At 48.1% G+C, this 12,446-nt stretch overlaps 1 protein-coding gene across 3 annotated transcripts in view; it reads left to right on the top strand.

The window, feature by feature from the left end:
• Kcnq1 (potassium voltage-gated channel subfamily Q member 1) overlaps positions 1 to 12,446 on the top strand; it is a 318,171-nt gene that overhangs the window by 255,402 nt on the left and 50,323 nt on the right. The window lies entirely within an intron of this gene.

The raw sequence follows: 12,446 nt of genomic DNA, 5'->3' as shown, positions 1-12,446 counted from the left end.
CAAATAGGCTCCTCCATTGCCCCCTACCTTCTGTGCCCACCACCCTACCTTTCATGAGCCACTGGAGGCTCTGGATCATAGGGGGACTTTTCTTGGGCACATGGTACAACCCACTGCTAGTCTTCGAAGTCTCTGCGGTTTGAGGTGTGCTGCTATCTTGCCAGACAACTTGAGTCTGTGTACATGGATTTTATCTGAACATAACTAGGAAGCTAAAAATAGTGGAATTTCAGTTGAGTGGTGAGTGTGGTTGCTGCTGGGTTGCTCTAGCAACATTTGCCTCTAACTCTCAATATGAGCTGCAACTGGACAGGTAGGCAAACGATAGTCTGGCCCACATAGGATAAGGCTTTGAAGACTCCCTACTCTTTGTTGGCACAAATGCCTACTGTCTCCAGTACCAGATAATTTCTCCACCACAAATTTCTACCCCATTCTAACTGTTCCAGCTTTCTCCTTCTGCTCATTACCTATAGTACAGGCTACCCCTCAAACCCAGACCAGAAACCTGTTATCTCTTGTAAGTGACAGAAGATGATTGTTAATAGCTCCTAAAAATCAGTGTCCCCTTTCCAGACTCCATATATGACTGACTAGCAGCAGTCTAGGGTTTAAGAGCAGGTCACAGCTTTATATGACTAAGGTGGAGCCTGAACTGGCCCAGGAGCAGGGGCAGGGGCAGGGGCAGGGGCAGGGGCAGGGGCAGAAGTACACGCCAGTACTTCATCAGATCAGAACAACAAAGGGCTGGTTTTCCAGAGTCCATGGTCTCTGGGAGCAAAGTTTAGGAACAAAGCTAGGCCGATCCTCGGAGGTCCTGGTGACCTTGACCCTGTCTGGGCTCTGAGCCAGGTTGTCAAGAATGCTGGAATCCTGCAGCAAACACCTAATGGGCACCACTCTCACTTTCACTCCCTACCTCAAGATGGTGAAGATGGAGTAGTGGGTCCTCTGCCAAGGCCATGGTCACACTGAACCAAGGCTCCTCCCAGGACTCTAGCCTGGACCCCCACTGTACATCAAGAGGCTGTCAAGATGCACTGACCCAAACTGCCCATGGCAGCCTGCCCAGTCCCTCCCTTGTCCGGGACCACTGCCCCCTGTGGGGACAGACCCTGGGAAAGAGCTTTGTTGGGCCCAGAGGGCACGATGGCATGGCCGGGCCCCACGTTATCACAGTTATCAACGTAACCATCGGGACCAGAAACAACCCAAGCGCAATCCTGCTGACCTTGGGAAGTAGGGGACAGGAAATCCCTGGGAGCCCAGCAGTCCCAGAGCAGAGCCAGTGCCAGCCAGCCTGGCTGAGCCCAACCAGAGCCCCTGGGCTTCCCTGCTGACAGCCCCTCCCTCCCACCCCTCCAGGCCAGCTACAGACTGGCCAAAGTCAAGTCTTTAGTGCCCAGCAACTTGCCTAGTTCAGCTTAGTCCCTCAGCTGTGAAGTGTGTCCCACCATAGTCTGCCCACATCACAGGGACTGAACCCCACTTACAAACAGCTGGACCCCATAGAAGGAGAGGATCAAGCTAAGGACCAAAGAAATTGAGTGTGTCTACTTGTAAGGGATTCTTAGGGGAGGCCAGCTGGTTCCTGACCAGGAGTTCCCTAAGGTGCCAGCCAGCCTGGCTGAGCCCAGCCAGAGTTCTCTAAGGTCCAGGCCAGGAATTCATACCAGGGAGAGCATACCCATGGGCTCCCTTCCTGTAGCCACTATACACTCTCAGCTTTTGTCGTAGATTATGGATTGTTTTGTTCTAGAAATCAGGCAGTCTCCTGTCACGCAGTTAGTTATACAAAGAGCTGGTCCTGGTGGCAGTCACAGATGTAAGAGAAGAACATTTCAGAAGTGTGATAGTCCTTTGGTAATGAGGCTAGAATCAACTCTGAGAGCCAAGGCTGGGTAGAGGTGGTGGCCTTGTCCACTGGCTATAGTAGTCAGGACTAGTGGCAATTCAAGATGGTACAAGCCACCTTGTCATCCCTGTAATAGGAACCCTGGAGTTCTGGTTCCGGCACCCCTCTTCTGTTGCCTGGCCTGCCTCGGCTTCCCTACGGTCCCCTGGCTCTCTGCAGAACCCCCACCCACCTCTTACCCATGGTGTTCTTAGCTCTTCTTGGACCTGGACCTGCTGCAGTGTTTATTTTACAAGCCAAGCTCACACTGTCGGGCTGATATGCAGAGTACAGTGGGGCCAAGAGACTGACTTTCTTGTTTTCTGCAGGAAATGTTTGTGGCTTGAAGCCGGACACAGGGGCATTCTGGTTTCCAGACCCTGTCCACAGGGCATCTGGGGGCAGGGAGCATGGGTTGGAGGGAAAGGTCCCAGCACCCAGCACTTCTGCCTAGTTCTGTCCTAGAAGCCAGGCCATGCATACTTATTTCCTGCTAGAGGATACCACCCAGCCTCCAACACCTGCCTTTCAGGGTCTGCTTCTATCCATGAGGCTTACAAGCTGCACCATGAGACCTTGTTATCCCAGGCCATTCCCTGGGCCCTGCTCCATCCTTGTTCTCCAGCTGAGTATTTGCTAAGCCCAGGTCTTCATGTTCTCTGCCTGGGGAATTATTATATAGATATCACTGCAGACTTCCCGACCTCATCTCTCACATCCCATATGTCTCAAATGCTGCCCAATTCCAGGCGATCCTACTCTGCCATCTTTGCTGAGTCGTGGTGTCTCACAGGTTAAGTAGTGAGGTGTTCCCACCCATCCTACATCCTGGAATACTTTCTGTGAGTCAGTCTCTCTCTCTCTCTCTGTCTCTCTCTCCATCCAGGCTGCAGTTTCCTCTGTGAGAATACTTTTAACTACTAATTACAGGGACCTGAGGTTCATGAACTACTGGGGCTCTTTATTTCTTCTTGTGTCAGTTTTGATAAGCCGCAGAGCTGAGGAGTTTGTATTTTTTATCTTGGTTTTCAATTTGTTGCTGTTTACTTGGTGTCAGTGGCTTCTGTCTTTTGCCCCTGCTCCCCATTGTCATTTATCAACGCTGGCCCCGTTTCCCACGGAGGCCCAGCCTGCCGTGCATTCTCCAGTTTTACTGCTATTTTCACCAAACTTTTGGCTTTGTGGATCTTCCCGCCTGTGGGTTTTTATCTTGCTTATTCTCGTCTGTTTATCTCTCTTCCCTTCTAATCACTTGGCCTTAATATGTTTTTCCCTCCCTCTAGCTTCTTAAGCTAGATAATTATTAATCTCCAGATTTTCTAGATTTCGAAGCCCGTGAAGCATGATAGCAATTTGTAGCATTTACAGTATAATCTTTTTTTTTTTTTTTTTTGTCTGTAAGCATCACTGGAAAGGCACACACCACTTTCGTTGAACCAGCATCTCACTCAGTAGCTCAGTCCCCAAGGTTGTCCTGCCTTAGCCTTCTCCGTCACAGGGGTGACAGGCGCAGGGCCTTGCACGGGGCTCACCCACACTCCATACAAGGATGCTTTACTTTCACTTTCATCTGCTTATGGTGTATTTTTTCTAATCTCCATCATCTCTTGTTTATTCCAAGAGTTACGCCACGGCAGCATAACTATGTGGTTTTCATCATTGTTATTGCTGCGGTAGAACTTTCTAGTGACATTGCTTCGCTGTCAGAGCAAGCAGTCCTGGGATGTCAACCCCTTGGACTGTTTTGAGGGATGTTTTATAGCAAACCATGCGCTGAGCCTTTGTAACGCGCCCCGAGTACTTGAAGCATATTCGGCAGTCGCTGGATGCAGGGCTGTGTTTACAAGCACCAGAACAAGCTTGTTCATTGTTTCGTTCAAATCTTCTCTATCCTCGCTGGAATCTCTTTATCTATTTGATCTATCATTTCCTCGAAGTCGTTGGGTGAATTTCTGTTTAGCTTTCTAGGAAAACGGCGAGACTCTTTTCTAAAGTTTTGTTTTTTGTTTTGTTTTGTTTTTACCCTTGTTTTCCCATCAGCAGTGTGTAAACGACCCACTTTCTCTCAGCCTTGCAACCAGGCGGTATGCTTGGGTTTTCTATTTCAGCCCTGTTAGTGAGTATGTAATGGTATCTCATTGTGGTTTTGATTTGCATTTCCCTAATGACTAATGATGTTGAGCAACTTTTCATGTGCTTATTAGCCATTCATAGTCTTCTCTGGTGAAATGTTTATTCAACTCTCTTGCCCGTTTTCCAATTAGGTACTCCGCTCTATTGTCGAGTGGCAGGAGTTTTTAATATGTTCTGGGTACAAGTCCTCCATCAGACGTATGACTTGCAAATACTTTCTCCTAATCTCCGGCTGTCTTTTCATTTTCTGAATTGTCTTTTAAATCTCAGAAGTTTTTAATTTTAATGAAGTCCAATTTGTCTTTTGTATGGTTCCTGCTTTTGACGGTCTTAGATCTCTTTCCCCTATCTGAGGTCATGAACATTTTCTTCTTTTATTTTTATTTTTATTTTTTTCTTCTAGAAATCGTAGAGAGTGAGCTTTTGTATTTAGGCCTAGATTTTGAGGCAATTTGAGAGTATTCAGTGAGATGAGATCTAAGTTTTTGTTTACTTGGCTTTGTACATGTGTATGCTTGTATGTGTGCAGATACACGTGTGTGGTGGTGTGTATGTGTTTAGAGACCAAAGAAACATTTCAACAGTTGTTTTTCAGAACCATTTATTTTTTGAGAAAAGTTCTCAGATTAACCTGCAGCTCACCAAGTATGCTAGGCTGAATGAACTCCAGGGACCCACCAGTTTCTTCTTCCCCAGCTCCAGGGTTATAAATATGTGCCAGCAATGCCTGACATTTTTATGTGAGATCTGGGAACTAAGCTCTGATCCTCAGGCTTGCACAGCAAGTACCTTAACAACTGAGCTATCTTCCTAGCCTCTTAAAGGTATATAGCTCAAAGGCTAAGCATGATTGGACATGCCTTTAATCCCAGCACTTGGGAGGCAGAGGCAAGCCTATGTCTGTGAGTTCAAAGCCAACCTGGTCTATGTGGTGACTTCTAGGTCAGTCAGGGCTCCATAGTGAGACCTTGTCTCAAACACTAAAAATAAAAGCAAACAAAAGAAGATGTAGGCCAAGCCCAGGCTGACCTCTGACTGGTATCTAATAGTCTTCAATATCTGCCTACCCGCAAGTTCCACACAAACAGCTGCTTTTTCACTTGCACAGCACCATTAGTCAAAAAAAAAAAAAAAAAAAAAAAAAAAGACCTTTTATTTGGTCAAACAGCAAAGGCATCTTTCTTAGGAACTAATTAACTAAGCCAAGCATGGTGATGCACACTTTTAATCCCTGTACTTGGGAAACTAATGCAGAAGGGTCAGGAGTTCAAAACCAGACTCAAGCATATACGAACTTTAAAGTCAGCCTGGGCTACCTCAAAAAAAAAATCCATTTACCATAAATGTATGGGTTTCTTTGTGGACCTTCATTCCCATTCTCTTGGTCCATATGCTCCATGGTCTCTTGCTTATTGGATCTTTACAGTAAGTTTTGAAATTGAGTAGTGAAAATATTCTGATTTTTTTTTCTCCTACCCTGGTCTGAGACCTAGACATTTTCATCTGAATTTTTAGATGAACTTGTATTTTTTTTCTTTAAAAGAGAAATTGGGGGTAGAAAAGGCAGGCAGGTAGGGTGGTGAGCTTCTGGGATTTTCTGTTGAATCTATGGATCCATTTGGGTAAACAGACATCTTAGACCATGAATATGCTATCTCTGTTTTACTTCCTCCAGTTCTTGGGAGGTGAGGTTATGACAAGGTTTATTTTTTTTTCCTCTGTAGCTCAGGCTAGCCTGGAACTAGTTAGCTATACTGTGAAATTAAAAATCCACCTGCCTCAGCCAAAGTCTGGGATTAGAAATTTTGATAATTTTTTTTTTGTAGTTTGTATATATTTTGTGTATCGTTGGTATGGTTGTTGTTGTTAACTTCACTTCTGTTTTATTCACCATACAATTGCTAATGGGATTAGTTTTTTTTTTTTTTCTTAATTTCACTTTGGGATTGTATGTTACTGGAGCTAGAAACTCAATCTTTGGCTGATCTGGGAAAGTCCAAACTTGCTATTCTTAGTCTTCATGTTTTGTTCTTGCTGTTGATTCTGTTAGATTTTCCACTCCTGCTACAGATAATGAAGGCAAACTTACTTCTTCCCCTCCGGTCCCAATGCCTTTCATTTCCTTCCTTCCCTCCTTCCTGCTCTCGCTGCCTTCCCACCACCCTTGCCCTAGCTTGAACGTCAGTAATGTGTAGGAATGACTAGAGACTCTCCTGGGAGAAGGCCTCCAGTCACCTGCCATTAAGGATGAGGATGGCTTTGGAGTTCTCATCAATGCTCCCTGTGAGTTCAGGATATGTTCTCCTATGCTGAGTGCACTAAGAGCTGAGCAAAAGTAAATGTGCATTTTTCCCAGCTGTCCTTTCTGAGTCTATCAAGGTGACCATGTGATATTTAACCCCTTATTCTATTAATACAGTATGATATAGTAACTAATTTTGGGGGTGCTAAATCAATCTCACGTTCCTGGGATACACCCCATTTGGTCATGGTTGATGAAGGATTTTCTTTTTTTAATTTTGCAGGGCTCGGGTTGTTATACTGTGGCAAGAACATTACTATTTATGTATACAAAGATATATATATTATACACACACACACACACACACACACACACACACACATACAATGAGAGGGGGAACTAGGGGTTAATACAGAGTCTCCTTATATAGTCTATCCCAGGCTGGCCTGGAACTTACTGTGTAACCCAAGCTGATCTCAAACTCACTATGATCCTCCTGATTTTGCCCCCCACATACTGAGATTCCAGGACCACCATGCCTGGCTTATATCTATAGTCATAAAGGATATTGTACTTTAGGTTCTTTTGTGTGTGTGTGTGTGTCTGTCTGTCTGTCTGTCTCTCTCTGTCTCTGTCTCTCTCTCTCTGTCTCTCTCTCTCTCTCTCTGTGTGTGTTTTAAAAATATGATCAGCAGTTTTATCTACTTTTTTCTCACACCCGCTGCCTTGTCTGAGGTGCCTGATTTCATTCCCTCTCCTGTTGCTACACATATGGGCATACATCCAGCCTGGCCTTTCAGTCCTAGACTCGGAGATTTTCCAGACCACTCAGATGATAAGAGTTTGAGCTCTAATCAGAGCTGTAACTAGCTTGAGGATATAACTTCCCAGGGCAAAAACTGTTCCCTTCCTCTTAACAGTTAAAGCCATCTTGACAGTCTTCTCAGGGAGTGGGCTAATTTTGTTGACTTTCCCATTGAGCTATTTGAAGGTCTGAGCTTGCTGACAGTTTCTGCCTTGAGACTCCCAGGTTCTAATGGCCAGAGTCACTAGGAAGATTGTAGAATCTAAAGCTTGTGGTGCATGGCTGCCTTTGGGAAGCTCTTACCTCAGCCTCTAGTGTTCCTACTGTCTGCTCAGCTCCTGGCTGCTAAACACGGATATTTTCTTTTCCAAAAGCTGCCCTAAAAAGTAATATGGTGAAATTAAAGTCACAGTCATTTATTTAATTTAATTCCAGAAACCCCAAATACTATGACTTCAATATAATCAATACAGAAACTATTAAAACAGTTGCTTCTCTCCCCTTATGCTGAGTCCTCAGAAGCCAGATGAATTTTGTACACATGGCCCATCTCAATTTGAAAGCTGGGTTTTCATGAGAGCTTCTGGGACTGTATTAAGACTTCATAAAATTTACAACTTGGAAAGGACATTTGGGGCGGTTGTCTTTGTTTTTAAGACTAGGTTTTGCTCTGCAATCCAGGCTGGCCTAGAACTCACTTTGTAGCCCAAGCTAGCCTGTAACCTACTGTGTAGCTAAGACTGGCTTTAAAAACACACTGATTCCCTTGCTTCAGCTTCCCAAATGCTTGGATTATGGGCCTGAGCTACCACACCCAGTCTAAGAAAGGAGATTCTTTACATTTTCTTAAAACTCAGTTAAGGATCTATGTGTAATTCAATTTAAATTTATTAAAATTAGGTCATTAAAACCCAGTTCTTCTGAAGATAATATGGGGTAAGGGCTAAGCTGTTGGACATGCTGTTTCATATGACTTAACAGGAAGACCAGAAGCTCTGTGAACACCAGCAAGAGAGTGGGAAGGCCAAGTGGAGGTGGCATGGAGGGGAAGAGGGACAAGAGGCAGCCTCTAAACTCCTATCTATCCAGGAAAGCATCCTTATAGGACTTCCCTGGGCTACCTCTCCTAAGCCTCCTCCCCAGTCCATGGCCCACCCTCTCCAAGTCCCAGAGGACCATAACCTGGAACCCACAGGCCATACTCCAGGCTAATTTGCCAGCCGCCATTAAGAGCCTTGCTACCTGCACGGGCTGGTTACATTAGAAAGTGGGCAGCCTAGGACACAGCACAGCCCTGCCTCCCCCACTGAGCTCTCCTTCTTACTTGTTCCCCAGCCCCACTCCAACACCCCTCTTTGCCTTGCTGCTGGGCTACTCTTGAGTGACAGGGCCGTAAACAGGCAAAGGCATGGGGCTCCAGACGATCAAAGAGCTCCCTTCAGAAGCCGGCATTCGTTTGCTATTCTGGGAACTGGTTATTTTAAGGTTCGTGTATTTTTTCTTTCCTGAGGAGCCGTCTTAGTGGATGGTGAAGTCCTGAGGTGCTGGTCCTTTACTCAAACCACACAAGCCCTGTTTTGTCTAGGGTTTCAAAGATAAACCTATAATGAAAGCACCATTTGACACAGTGCCCCACCACCCCAGTCCCGGGCGGGAGTGGGCATGGCTTCTGGGGAGTCCCTGTGCCCAGCTAACACTCTGAGGGAGGCCACTCATGAAGAGAACCTGAAGTCCCAGTGCAGGACCAAAGGAGCCAGGCCTGCATCCTGTAAGCCACTCCATTCTGCCTTCAGGCTACCCCCGGAGTTTGAGAAGGGTCCTTGCAAAAGACCCCAGTAAAGCTATAGGGAAGTGTCTGCTGCTAACCTCTCCCAGAAGGAAGTCACCATGTCAGAAAATGACCACAGCCACAATGGGTAGCATAGTGTGAGTCACAGGCTTCCTGTCTTTTTTTAGTGGAGCAGGTTGCCTTCAGTCACAGGCTCAGTAGAAAAGCTTAGGGAAGTCTGTGAGAACTGGATACCCATGTACCTTTTCAGCCTATAGCTTGAGGAGAAGTACCAGGTCCAGCAGAGGGCTGGATGTACAAGGGCACAGTTGACTGTTAGGTTGCAACCTTGAGAAACTATGGGAGAAGAGGAGCTGGTCACACTGAACTCTTCCTGACACAGCGGTCTGCAGCACTATGGCCAGCTCGACATAGTATGTGGCTCTGTAGGGATGTTGCTGGTACCCCAGGCAGACCTGAGTGAGGCGCATAGCTAGAGGCCGCATAGCCCTTCTCTTCCCAGATGACTGTGTCATAGCAAACCATAAGCAGAATATCAGGGCAGTAGATGGCTCTCATTTTGCTCAAGCAGGAGACGCACATGCCTAGTGGCCTCTGGGCGCTTCTCCCTGGACTGGCATTGGAAGGAAAGCTATGTCTGGCTCACAAGAGTTGCCTCAGAAACAAGGTAGCTGCAATCTCCAGCTGGTTTCCTTGCCCTGGTCCGCTAACCATCTGACTGCAGTCTGCCATGGTTCCAGGACTCTCCCAGCCTGACAACTTGCATGCTAGGTACTCTCTGCCCCCACTCTTCCCAGCAATAACAGCATGAAAATGGCCTTATACCCTGCCTATCTTGACAGCAAGTCTCAGAGCCCATTTCAGCCCAGGACAGTCTTTTGAGGGGATAGGATTCTTCTCTCTCATCCATATGACAAGAACAGCATCTGGACCTCAAAAACTGCAGATAGATATGGGCATGGATGGCTCTCTCTCTGTCTTTAACAACCCCCACTGTCCTCACTGAGCCTAAGTTTTCTTCTCTATCCAAGGCATAGAGGATACTTTGTATCAGTTACCATGAATTTGGAGAAATTAAAAGCATGTGTCCTCCAGGGTCTTCTGTCTGGCCTGATCTGGGGGTCATTCCCTTGTGGGAGAACCACACTGGTTTGCTGTAGACAGAATCTCAGTGCTCATCTCAAGCCTAATGGCTCACCCAGCCCCTGAGCCCCATGCCAAGGGTCATCCTAGTTCCTTTACTTGGATGCTGCATCTTTGTACTGTCCACTGTGCACACAGGCACACCACAAACCCTGCACCATCGTCGCCTGCCTGTGTCACGCAGCCCAGAACCTGAGCCTCCTTCAATGCCTTTGGAGCCAGCCTCTAGGCTGCAAGCTCTGCTGCCGCTGACACTCAGCACTGATAGAGGATCCCCAGCCAGGCCAGAGGCCCATTATATGCAAGGGCCTTGTGGCATGGGCAGTACTGTGTGAATATTCTAGAGCCAAGCGGCCCAGGTGTGACCACTGAGCTGATAACTGACCACCGAGCTCACAGTGTGAGCATGAGAGAGTAAGGAGCAGCTGGCTCCGTCCCAACCTCTTCTGCATCCCTGAGCAGTCCTCCCAAATCTGGGTCTCAGTTTCCCCTCACTGCAACAGTGACCAGTCTTCAGCAGCCCCCACCCCAAAGTCATTCTTTCCCTCCACACTCCTTTCTCGTGGGATGGTTCTCTCCCTGTCTGTGTGGGAGACACTTCCCCGCCCTACACCAGCTCTCCTGAGTGACTCTATTTATAGGCCTCAAATATTGGCTGGAGAGGAAATTTACATTTTTTGAAAATTTAGCTCAAGCCCGTGTCAACTTCTGTGGGTGTGACTGCTTCTGAGAGGCAGGGAGACGGGCAGGCAGCAGACAGAGACACATGTGTCAGCCTGTAGCAGACGAGGGCCCCAGGCCTCAACAGGGCTGTTGGGTGATCTGTAATCAGTAGCTTCTGTAAAGGGAAGCAGTGGGTACCGTCCACAGGGGATGGAGCGTGAGGGTGGTGTGAGCCTGTGTCCGTGTGGCCAGCCCTGCCTGGCCTCCTTGGCCAACCTCAGAAAAACATGTATTTTGGTCAAAATGAGCCTCTTTTTAAACTTGTCACCCTAGCTTGCCCCAGCTCTGCATATTAAGCAGCAGTTTGGTCACCACCAAAAATAGATCTTCCAACCTAGAGCCATCCCTCCCTCCCTAGGAAAGGACCAGCCTAGAAAGGGGCAGCCAGCCGTGCCTGGCCCTGGCCTTGTCCCTGGTAGCTCCGGAAACCATGGGCTGGTTAAAGCAGGCAGTGGACAGAGTGGGGATAGCAGGCATGAGGCGCACTTAGGAGCACCCCTCAGGGTACACAGAGACCATTGAGAACACCTGGTATAGCAAATGACAGCCAGGGCCAGGCCTGAATGGTGTCACAGTGGGCCTCTCTTGATGGGGAAAGCCTTCGCCGTCCCAATGTGGCATGTAGCTCACATAACCCCTACCGAATGGCAGGTGTATCCAGTAGGTCCTTGCCAGTGAAACCTGCTAACGCAGCAAGCGCCTTCTCCACGCTCACCCATGGAAGGCCTGCCGTGCAGGTGGGACCTGGCCTGGCCTGCAGGGCCTCATCTACAAAATGGCTGACTCTGCCTTTCAGCTGGGGCCGCAAGCACAGGGAATCGCTGCGCACACGGAGGCCTGTTTGCTTTGCTGAGGGAACGGCCTTTCCTTGCCTGGGTTCCAAGGGCTCCAGAAGCAGATGGAAATTTTTGTGGATTAAATGCCGGGCTGAGGCACGCTGGGCTGTTTGGGTTGGCAGCATGCTGCCTCCCCGCCCGCTCCTCATCCGCTGTTTCCCGTCCTCGGCGTATCCATTCATGCCTCCGCTCCTGGGTCTCCCTCCTCCACTGCTCTGTATCCCTTCCCTCTCCTATGGCCTCGAGGGATAACTCCGCTGGCCCAGAACAGGGAAGGCCAAGGCCCTCCACAACAGCTCCTGCAGGGACCCTAAGCTAAAGGTACCCTTCACCTCCAGATCTCCATCTGTGAAATAGCAACCTGAATTTGAGCCAGGTGAGGCAGTGTGCCTGTGGTCTAGTACCCAGAAAGCACCGGGACACTATGAGGCTGTCACACTGGCTACTGTGCTCCCAAGAAAACAAAAGTCCCAGGCTGATGTTGGGAGCGCCACACCTTTCTCCTGCTCAGAAGCTTCTTCCAATATCTGGACTTTTGCAGAGGGGTTCTGAGGGTGGGCAGGTCTGTCAGGGAGCCAGAGGGGCAAAGGGCTCTAGGGACAAAAGGTACAGTGCATGCCTGTCATGTTGCCCCACAGCAAAAGATGGGTTAAGAGGAGCAGAAACTGGAGCAAATGGTGAGCGTGGCTGTGCACCCTGGAGCTATTGGAGGTTCCCCTCTGAGGAGTCTGAGAGACAGGGCTTAGGTGAGCAGCACCCCAATTCAATGTTCAGCAGGCCCATTTGATGTGTTCCTATGAGCTGCAGTGGGTGAGGCCCACGTGTATCCTCCCACCTCACCCCATAGCCAAGGACACAGGTTGGTTACTGTGCACAGCGCC

Source organism: Mus caroli, unplaced genomic scaffold (assembly GCF_978045245.1).
Source record: "Mus caroli unplaced genomic scaffold, Mus_caroli_1 scaffold_8, whole genome shotgun sequence".
NCBI lineage: Eukaryota > Metazoa > Chordata > Mammalia > Rodentia > Muridae > Mus > Mus caroli.
This window is presented reverse-complemented; position numbering and strand designations above follow the sequence as displayed.